The sequence below is a fragment of the Mustela erminea genome, chromosome 16, assembly GCF_009829155.1.
Source record: "Mustela erminea isolate mMusErm1 chromosome 16, mMusErm1.Pri, whole genome shotgun sequence".
NCBI classification, from domain to species: Eukaryota; Metazoa; Chordata; class Mammalia; order Carnivora; family Mustelidae; genus Mustela; species Mustela erminea.
The window spans coordinates 28,971,407-28,982,784 of NC_045629.1; the positions used below are offsets into that span (position 1 = coordinate 28,971,407).

At 34.6% G+C, this 11,378-nt stretch overlaps 1 long non-coding RNA gene and 1 pseudogene across 1 annotated transcript; one reads left to right on the plus strand and one right to left on the minus strand.

Moving 5' to 3' along the window:
- Positions 1 to 263: 263 nt before the first annotated feature.
- LOC116574935 lies at positions 264 to 3,468 on the minus strand (annotated as a pseudogene).
- An 823-nt stretch (positions 3,469 to 4,291) lies between these two features.
- LOC116575193 lies at positions 4,292 to 11,150 on the plus strand. Its single transcript, XR_004279649.1, has 4 exons — positions 4,292 to 4,402; positions 8,124 to 8,196; positions 9,106 to 9,239; positions 11,115 to 11,150. It is a non-coding gene; the product is annotated as an uncharacterized LOC116575193 (long non-coding RNA).
- The last annotated feature ends 228 nt before the right edge of the window (positions 11,151 to 11,378 follow it).

Consider the following 11,378-nt stretch of genomic DNA (forward strand, 5'->3'; position numbering starts at 1 on the left):
TATGCATTCCAACCTGTTAGGTCTGAATTTGCATTATCATGGGCCAGGAACCTCTAAACTAAAAGAAAAATTATCTGTCTCCCTCTCCTGCTTCCCTACCCACCTCCAACACACAAACCCAATATATAATAGAATAAGAGCATACCAACAAGAAAACTTTCAGAGATATAGCAAAAAGAAGCCTAAGAGGTCTCAGATGCTCCATGCATGTGGGGAGGCTGCCCTCGTGCAAAGTGCAATTTCTCTGTTGGGAAGGTGGTGGGTCAGTGACAAAGAGTAATGGTTTCCATGTTAACAAAGCAGATGGGCATCTTGTTCCTGATGTCTACCCCTGAGAGATCTTCAGGAGGTTATTGAGGGTAACTCTTACCTTTGATCCTGCTCCATCTGCCCCATGCAGACGCTGGCCACCTCCGTCATGTTCCTGTCTGCAATGCAATGGGCAGAATCCTTCTCCTTATGGTAATTTCTCAAGACCTCTTTGACCACATTTTCATATTTTTCCAGGGTGATGTGGACATTGCATACATGTAAAACAGAAATCTCATCTTTTCTTTCTAGCATAGCTATACCTGCTCTTTTTCCTTGGTCGTGTGGATGGGTCAGAAGGACATGGTGGGTCAGGAAGTGCTCAGAGTTGATCTTGTAAGCCAGGCAGATGGACCCTTTGCCAACATTCCTGTTGCTAAATAAGGCATGGTGGATTCGGAATCCCATATGATTGAGTTCCAGGTCAGGGACTTTGTTAAGGTCCTCCTTAGGAGTAGTGGGCTGGTCTCCACTTAGCTGCTTAAACCTCCACTTGAGCCACTGGATCTGGTCTACTGAGAAGCCCTATTGCCCACAAGCTCACTCACCCCCTCAGACTCAGAGCAGACTCAGACTCAACATAGGCAACAACCATGGTGCCTATGGAAGGGACCATGAGGAATGCATTGCTTGTAGGGCCTGGGATGGCACTGGCTCTGCAGAAGCTGGTCAGACTTGGAGTCCAACATGGTGTGGACACTAGGGCCAGATCTGAGCTCAGGTCAAGTGTTTAGGCAAGAAAAATAAAAATGTTATCCAAATCAGAAAGAAAAAAGTTAAACTGTCACTATTTGTAGAACGCATGATATTTCATATATGAAGCCCTAAAAATTCCACCATAAAACTGATTAACTTTATTATTTTTATTATTTTATTTGTTTTGTTTTATTAAACTAATTAAATTATTAAACTAATTAAACTAGTTTTATTAAACTGTTAGAACTAATAAATTTAGTAAAGTTGTAGGATGTAAAATCAATACAAAAATATTTTGTGCTTCTGCAGTACTAATAATGAACTATCAGAAAGATAAATTAAAAAAAAAAAAAACAGTTTGTTTACAGCTATATCAAAAAGTGTAAAAGACCTAGGAACAAACCTAACCAAGGAAGCAAAAGACCTGTGCACTGAAAATTCTGAGACACTGATGGAAGACATCGAAGAAGATAAAAATCAATGGAAAGATATTCTATGCTCATGGGCTAGAGGAATTAACATTATTAAATTAGTATTAAAATATCTATACGACCCAAAGTGATCTACACATTCAATGCAACCTGTCTCAAAATTCTAAAGGCACATCTTCTATAGAAATAGAGCAAACAATCCTAAAAATTGTATGGAACCACAAAAAAACCTGTAAAGTCAAAGCAATCTTGAAAAAGAACAAAGCTGAAGGCATCACACTTCCTAATTTCAAACTATAATAAAATGCCATAGTGATCAAAACAGTATGGTACTGGAGTAAAAACAGACATGGAGATCAATGGAAAAGAATAGAAAGCTAAGAGATGAACCCAGTTATGCATGGTCAATTAATTTAGACTAAGGGGGCCAAGAACACACAATGAGGAAAGGAAAGTCTCTTCAACAATTAGTGTTGGGAAAACTGGACAGCCATATGCAAAACAATGAAATGGAATTGCCATCTTATGCCATAAAAAAATTACCTAGAGATGGATTAAAGACTTGAACATGAGGCCTGAAACCATAAAACTTCTACAAGAAAACATAGATGGTAAGCTCCTTGAAATCATCTTGGCAATGATTTTTTGGTTTTGTTACAAAAACAAGACAAAAAAAGCAAAATTAAACAAGTGAGACTACACCAAACTGAAAAGCCTCTGCATAGCAAAGGAAATCAACAAAATAGAAGGCAATCTAAAGAATGGGAAAATATTTACAAATCATCTATCTGATGCTGGATTAATGTTTAAAATCTATAATCAACCCATATGACTCAATAGCAAAAAAGAAAAACCCCAAATAATCTGATTAAAAAGTGGGCAGAGATTCTGAATACACATTTTTCCGAAGAAGACATACAGATGGCTAACAGATATAGGAAAAAGGTATCCAACTCACTAATTATCAGGGAGATGTAAATCAAAAGCACAATGAGATGCCATCTCACACTTGTTAGGATGGCTATTATCAAAAGGGCAAGAAATAACAAATGTTAGTGAGAATGTGGAAAATAGGGAACTCTTGTGCATTGTTGGTCAGAATGTAAATTGGTGCAGCCACTTATGGAAAACATTATGGAGATCCCTCAAAAAATTAGAACTGTCATATGATTCAGCAATTCTGCTGCTGTTTTTTTATCCAAAAGGAATGAAAATGTAATTCAAAAAGATATATGTACCCCATGTTCATTTCAGCATCATTTACAATAGCCAAGGTATGGAAGCAACCTAAATATCTTACCAATGGATGAATGGATAAAAAGAATATGAGATATGTGTGTGTGTGTCTAAATATAAATATATAATTAATATTATTCAGTCATAAAAAGAAGGAAATCTTGTCATTTGGGACAACATAGATGACACGTAAGGGCATTATGCCAAGTGAAATAACTAAGACAGAGAAAGACAAATACCATATGTTTCCCATATATATGTAACCTAAAACAAACAAATTAGAAAAAAATTACAAATATAAAGAATAGATTCGTGATTGCCAGAGGCAGGAGGGGAAGGTGGGAAAAATGAGAGAAGATGGTCAAAAGGTACAGCTTTCCAGTTATAAAATCAGTAAGTCCTGTGGATGTAATGTACAATATGGTGACTGTAGATAATAATGCTGTACTGTATATTTGAAAGTTTCTGAGAGAAATAGATCTTAAAATTTCTCAACATAAGAAAAAAAAACTTCAACTTCATGTGATGGTGGATTTTAGCAAGACTCATTGGGTGATTGTTTCACAATATGTACAAATACCAAATCATTGTGTTGTATAACTGAAACTAATAGATTTATGTCAAGTACATTTCAATAAAAAATATTTGGGACTGTGAAATGGGGCAATAAACAAACCCTGAAAACCTCAAATAGTTTAGCATTTACATAAGTTTTTTTTCTTTCTTAGAAAGTCCAATTTAGATGGCCTAGGACTTTCCTCTAAACAAACATACAGACTTGTAGATCCAGGTCCATTTAGTCTCATGGGGCTGCCATCTTCAACACATGGTTTTCAAGGTCACTGTGGAACAAAAATAACAACAGCCCAAAAAGCTTTGCATTCATAATAAAGAAGAATGGGAACATGTCAGTCTCCTTTTTTACTTTGTGGTAAGTCATTACTTCTGCAATGTATTTCAGAAATTAGAGATAAATTATGTGAAAGTAAAGATCCAGATATATGATCACTGTTCAACATAGTTAAATTCCCTATTTCCCTCAGAATATAGAACCTGAATGATCTGACCTAGAGACCCAGTCTCAAAGATAACCCCACGTGTCAGGTTGACTGCATTCATTGAGAGTTGTCAGTTGGTAAACTAAGTCAAGATCCCAAATTTATATGACAGGAACTAGATAATACATTTTATGAAGGTGAAGAGATAAACAGCTTATTATCACAAATACCAGATGGAAAATTGTTTGATAATTTTGTATAAGTGATAATACATTTTGAGTAAATATACAAAATAGATTACAAATGGAGTAGAAAAGTATTCCTATCTTGGAACTTAGAAATAATTCATCCTTAAAAGGAAGATCCAAAAAGTACTATTTTGAAATTAGACTTTCACAAATTTTTATTTATAGATACTGTTCTCCCTAAGAATGGAGACCTCTACATCCTTTTGTTTATAAATTATTTTGTTTCTACCATCCCTTTAATATTTTATGGCTGTGTGGTTAAGCTTCATCTCCTGAGAGAAGCAAAACAGTATAAACCCTTAGAGTACTAACTTTGACTGACATGTCTGTTTCACATCTAGGCTCTATCATGTCCTATCCTGGCAGATTTAGACATGTTCATTAGTCTCTCCATGGATCAGAATGGATTACCTATCCTGCCCCATGCAGTCCATGATCAGCTGTCCTCAGACCAGGTGACTGGTACTGAACTACTTCTAGAAGGGTAAGATGGACATAGGAGATGTTTCTTTTCTTTGTGTGCATGAAAGAATGGGTAACCTTATGAAAGGTTCAAGCAAACCCACAGCAATCATAGTCCAGAGGTTGACTTTAGGGGACACTAGTTTGAAAAATTACAAAAGGGTATTTCTCATATTCCCAATTACAAAAAGAGAATATTACAAGAAGGAATTTCCCATATTCCCAACTGTCTTGGGACCAGGAGAAGTAGGGGACACTCTGCCAACTTCCTGAGTTCTTCTGAAGATGGCCACCTAGCACTGGCTGGGGACAAGGACTGAACTGTTGGCCACAAGCTATACTTAGGACCTGGGGCTCCAAAGTCAGGAAACTTTCAGGAAGGGATCTGATATCAGATGCTGAGATTTTAGTTTTAATAAATTTTGCTTTTCATTTTTTCCCCATTTAAGTGACTTTTTCTTCACGATGCTGTATGTGGGGTGGGGGGGGGGGACATTCTTGATGAATAGAAAAATGCAGATGGCAAATCAGCAAATTGGGAAGTCTGTTTTTTTGAAATTGTTTTGCCCCAAAGTGAGACCAACCCTACAACTAATTTCTCTTCCTTCTAAATTGATACTGTGTTAATCTTCATGGTGTTACAAAAATCAGCAGCAATTTATGAAAAGATAATAGAACTTCTCTTTCAGAATATTCATGTACTTTTTTTTTTTTAAGATTTTATTTATTTATTTATTTGACAGACAGAGATCACAAGCAGGCAGAGAGGCAGGCAGAGATAGAGGAGGAAGCAGGCTCCCTGCGGAGCAGAGAACCCCATGCAGGGCTTGACCCCAGGGCCTTGGGATCATGACCTGAGCCAAAGGCAGAAGCTTCAACCCACCAAACCACCCAGGCGCCCCTATTCATGTCCTTTTATTTACTAATTGTACATAACATTCTTCTTGCATTATTTTATTAGATGAACTTTAATCTGCTAGGTAATGAATAGCATTCCCTTCCATGGAATCCTGATCAGATACATTGGGAAGAAGATTGACTCTCTCACTGCATATGGATTGGCAATTAGTCACACTCATTTGAATATTTAAAAAGTGTAAAATAAGTAGGGATTGGATTAACGCTTCTTTATTCATTTGTTTAAAAATCATAGATTTATTGAGCACTTATGCCAAGAACCAGCCTAGACTGAACGACCTGAGTTAGGCGGTGAGAATGAGAAAGAAAGAGACACAAAGAATGGATCAGGAGGGTTGCAGCTAATGCTAAGGCTACATTTATTTGTTTACAGCGGTTTTATATGATTCAAGCACAATACAATCCGGTGGGAGTCACCTTGATCATTGCTAGATAATTCAATAGAACAATCAATGGGACAACCTACCAGTGAATATCAGTTTCCTCATTTGCATAGTTACGCTACATTGCATCAGATCAGAACTTTCTGCAACTAGCTTAAGGGCAAATCTATTTATCTAGGTCTACTCCCTGCTCTGTGCTTTTCGTGCTTCAGCAAGCTGTGGTTAAGGCAGTGCTTTAGGGCTGAACTGTGGTGGGTAGGGCTGGTTTCTGACCTCGCCCTAAGCACCCAAGGACACTGTCTGCCAGCTTGCTGACTGGCACTGACTCGGTGCCTGGCATTTTGGTAGATGATGAACAGAAGTATTTGTTCTCTCAAAAAGTTTGCAGTTTATTAGAAAAATAATGATTAAAAAGTTTCAGAATAACGAAGTCAGTATTAAAACAGAAATACTGCACTGTAGGGATGGATGCATAAATTAGAGAACACTTCTGACCCGGATAAGAAGAGCTCAGAAAAATAGTACAGGGAAGACACGATACAGTATAAAATTTAAAATGTCAACGTAAAAATTAGTTTAATTATGTGGGTTTATACTCTTGAATATGAGAAGTAGAAATAAAATAGGTTTATAAACCAAAAAGATTAAAATATCTCAAAGGGGATAAAAATAGTTTAAAAATTGCTGTTGTGAGAATGCCTGAATCATGGTCCTAAATTTAATTAAACAAGAAAATGTGTTTCATTTGAAGGGCCAATCTGTCCAAATTTATGAGCTGACATTTTAGACACTATAGAAAGCTGGTTCATAGTGAAGAAAATGGGCAAACACTTTACTGATGTTGTTCTACAGCTTTTTGGTCTTTTATCAATTTTGTTAAGATATCAGCATTTAGCCTTATTTTCCCTTTTAATTTTCCCCCTTTTAGTTGTTTTTATTATTTTCTATTTGATTTATTTATAGAATGTTGTTTTCCCCCTTTTAGTTGTTTTTATTTTCTATTTGATTTATTTATAGAATGTTGAATTTGTTAAAGGTTAATATGATGTTACTGATCTTGTTTTAATATTATAGAGATTCTCGATTATATATATTGACATCATAAATAGTATGGAAAATTTTTTGACATTATTTATTTCCATAAAATTTCTGTCTGGGGCGCCTGGGTGGCTCAGTGGGTTAAAGCCTCTGCCTTCGGCTCAGGGCATGATCCCAGGGTCCTGGGATGAGCCCTGCATCGGGCTCTCTGCTCAGCGGGGAGCCTGCTTCCTCCTCTCTCTCTGCCTGCCTCTCTGCCTCCTTTGATTTCTGTCTGTCAAATAAATAAATAAATAAATCTTAAAAAAAAAAAAAACCTTCTGTCTTTTATCTCTTTTCATTCCAAGATTCCTAATACATGCATGTTAGACAGTTTCACAATACTAAGCCATATATTATATTGGGGGGGCTGTTGCCTATTTTCCATTTATTTTGCTTCTCTGTGCTTCTGTCCATTATTTTCTAGTCCATTAATATTTTCTTCAACTGTGTCTGATATGTTTTAAAGGCTATCTATAGAATTGACTGTGATGCTCCTTTCAGCATCTAAAAATTTGTTGAAATCTCTGTTCACTGACAAAATAGATCCTCTTCTCTTTATGTAAATTTTACTTCAATAAAAAGTCATATTAAAACTTAAGCCCTGTGATATCTCATTTCCTTATGAAAAAAATTTCATTCATCACTGAAATAAATGGCAGTATAAGGCTTTGAAATTCTTTTTTTTTTAAGATTTTATTTATTTTATTTGACAGAGAGAAATCACAAGTAGATGGAGAGGCAGGCAGAGAAAGAGAGAGGGAAGCAGGCTCCCTGCTGAGCAGAGAGCCCGATGCAGGACTGGATCCCAGGACCCTGAGATCATGACCTGAGCCGAAGGCAGCGGCCTAACCCACGGAGCCACCCAGGCCCCCCAAGGCTTTGAAATTCTATTTTCATAGATGATTTGCTGAATTTTGTTGTAATAATATAGACAGCTTTTCTACAATTCATTAGCATTTCTAAACTTTCCATTGTCACTATTTCAATAGTCAGAATTTTTATTTTTAACCTACAAAGTTACATTGGACATTGTTGAATAAAATTTCACATCCTTTGTATTCTGTTTTGGATGTTTGGTACCTGATATGTTAAATGTTCTTATAAAGGTTAATGTTATCTGACAGCATAATATTGAAAAGTACTATTTTGTGTATTAAAATGGGAAGTTTAATAATGTAGGCAAGCAACATTTCATATTTTTAAATAATAATTTGAATGGATATGTTTCATTTACTTTTAGGATCTGTACATATACATATATATGTGCATATATGCATGCATATATAATGATATCTACATAATGAAGTTATATAATATTAATAGCTAGTGGGATCGATGGGATAACTTTTTTCTTTCTATTAGTAATGAGAATTTGCTATCATGTGACTTATGCAGTATTTCTCTGATCCAATCTAATACTTTCTACCATTTTATTGTAAGTATTTATTTTAACAAATTTTTAATTTGAATAGTATGTTTGAAAAGCCAAAATATGAAGAAGAGAAAGTTTAGCAAGCATTGATTTAAAACAAAATGTGTTATTTTATATTCCAATTCCCATTCCAATTCTATATAGTGATTGTAAGATAAAATCTAATTAAATTTGAAATCGTATTCTCCTTCATTTACCATATTTGTGTAATTGTTGCAATTATTAGTCTGATGTATTTAGTCTGTATTGCTCCAAAACTTTAGGAATTCCCTCTGAAAGGAGATTCAAAACTGAACATGTTGTTAATTAAAAAATAAATAAATAAAATAAAACAATTCTAAAAATAATTTTTTTGTGCCTCTCTATTTCTTTGATGCTATAGAAAAATAAGTTGCTTCTCTTCCCACTGCAAAGAGCTTACAATATGATTATGGAAATAAGACTGAGAGTGACAATAAAGTCAAAAAACTAATTCCAATAGGATTAGAATCTAATCAGTTTCATTGTGTTTTAATTGTACTTCTATATTGGAAGAGCAAAATAGTAATACCAAGTCATATATTATAAGTATTAAATATGTCTGTGACGAAGTTGTGGGATTTAAACTTAGACCTTGCATTTCAAAAGACAGTGAGGAATTTATAATCTCTGACTATGTAGAAATCATATAAATCATAAAGATAAGACTGGAAGGGGACAGAAAGTGGGAGATAAAATAAATAGTCTAGTTTTCTTATAGTTTATATCAGTACTCATTTTATGATCAAGTATCAAAGTGATGAAAGTATACATACGAGAATGATTTGAAGATTTAAAGATAGACACTAAATAAAAAAATAGAGTTGAAATCACCAAGTAGGTATTTTGCTTACTTCTTCTTGATACTTACAAAAAAAACCTCTCTTTCCGCAGACCAAGTTTATTGCCAAAGGGATGTCAATAGAAATGACTGCTGTCACTTCCCGGCTGACATACTGAATTCCTGAGGCAGGCTCTTCCACGCTCTCATTTCCTGCAGAATGAACCAGGGAGCATTGTGTTGAGAGGTAGGTGCCACGAGATTGAAGCAGCCTGGGATTCTGAGCTGCCTGTAGTGAACAGCTGCTTTGGAGAGATGCCCAAACCGTAGGGCACTTTGAACAAGAAATGAACTTTGTTGTGATGAGTCACTGCAAGGTTGTGTTCTTTTATACTGCAGTATAATCTAATCTCTTCTGACTGACACAAAATAAGCAACGGTGAGGGCCTAAGTAGATGAAGAACTCTATTGAGCCTGTCTGAAGATTTAGATAGTTAAGTATGTAGAAGGAAGAGTCATAAAGAAAACCACTAGAATATGTATTAACATTCCATATATTCAGGAAAACAACACAAACTTCCATAAAAGTAAACAAGTATTGCTTCTAAAGTGAAAGATTAAAAAGAAGCAGTGGGAAAAAATAAAAGACATATTTAACCAAACATATATATCATTTAAATAAATGTATATGGGCTTACTCAACCATTAAAAATAAAAGACCCTCTATTAGAAGAAAGAAAAAAATCTAATAATGTATTGTATAGAAAATATACACATTACAAAATAACTCAGAAAAAGCCAAATATAAAAAAGATATAGTCATTCCAGGAATATGTAAATGAACAAAAAACAAACGATCAGGTTAGTTTTAAATCACAAGGGTTTAAATCTAGGGCAAAAATAATTAAATGAAAAAATAACAAATAATATAATTTATAATGAGGATTATAATGAAGATTAAAGAGAATGCTCATTCACAAAATGATATAGCCATAGAGCCATAGCGTCATCAGAAAACCCAAGAAGAAATATAAACACATTTGTAACAAGATAGTTAAAGTTTTCCTTTTCTTTTATATTTAATTTATAAAACAAAAATAAATATACAAATACTCTAAATAATATTAAAAATAAATAGTATAATTTTTAAGTTTTTGCACACTGAAAAATGCCAAGATTTGGTCACACATAATATTATAAAACACTTAAATCAACTTCGAAAAGTCAAACTAATGAAGCCTACATCCTTTGATTCAACTTAAGAAAACACAAATTACATAGGAAGATATGAAAAGTAATAATGTGTAAACTAAAAAGCTATATATATAGTGTATATATATTTAGCAATTGTATTGAGATGTAAATATCATAGAATTAAACCATTTCAAGTATACAGTTTCAATGCTTTTTAGTAACTTTATTGACTGATGTAATAATCACTATAAATTAGTTTCAGAATATTTTTATATCTCCCCCCAAAAGATTTATGCCCACTTATAATCCATCCTCATTTCCACCCCCATGACCATCTCTAGCCCGAGTACCCACTAATCTACTTTTTGTCTCTATAAAATTATCTTTGTTGGACATTTTACATAAATAGGAACATACAATATGTAGTCCCTTGTGTCTAATTTCTTAGACTTAGAATAATGTTTTCTGAAGTTAATCCATAATATAGTAGGACTTAGAGTTCCTTCCTTTTTATTGCTGATGGTATTCTGTTAATATGGATATACCACATTTTGTCTGTTTATCAATTGATGGGCATTTAGGTTGTTTTCACTTTTTGGCTGTTAGGAATAGCGCTGCTGTGAACATAAGTCTTTGTGTGGACTTATGTTTTCATGTGTCCTAGGAGTGCCAGGTCCTATGGTTATTTATTTAACTTTTTGAGAAACTGCCAAACTATTTGCAAAGTGGCCATATTATCTTACATTCTCCCAGAAATGTATGAAATGTTTTCTATCTCCACATTGTCACCAGTGTTTGCTATTATTAGTCCTAATTCGGAAATCTCATCTAGTTGGTATGAAATGGTATCTTGTAGTTTCATTTACATTTCTTTGCTTAACATCTTGTCATGTACTTATTAGTTCTGATGTATGTTTTTGTTCAACAGGACCAAGCCTTTCATCCTGACATTATCTATCTGGAGATAGCATCAGATGCCACAGGTTAAGGGCTCAGTCCTGTAAATCTTCCCCCTGCCCCCACTTCAGAGGTCAAATGCAAGGTCAGGTTGTCACCTGTGCTTCTGACAAACCAGCTGTAGATAGGATGTTCCTACGATTCCCTCCTCTGGTTCTAATTTGCTAGAGCAGCTCGCAGAACTCAGAGAAACATTTTACTTACTATATTACTGGTTTGTAAAGAGATATAATTT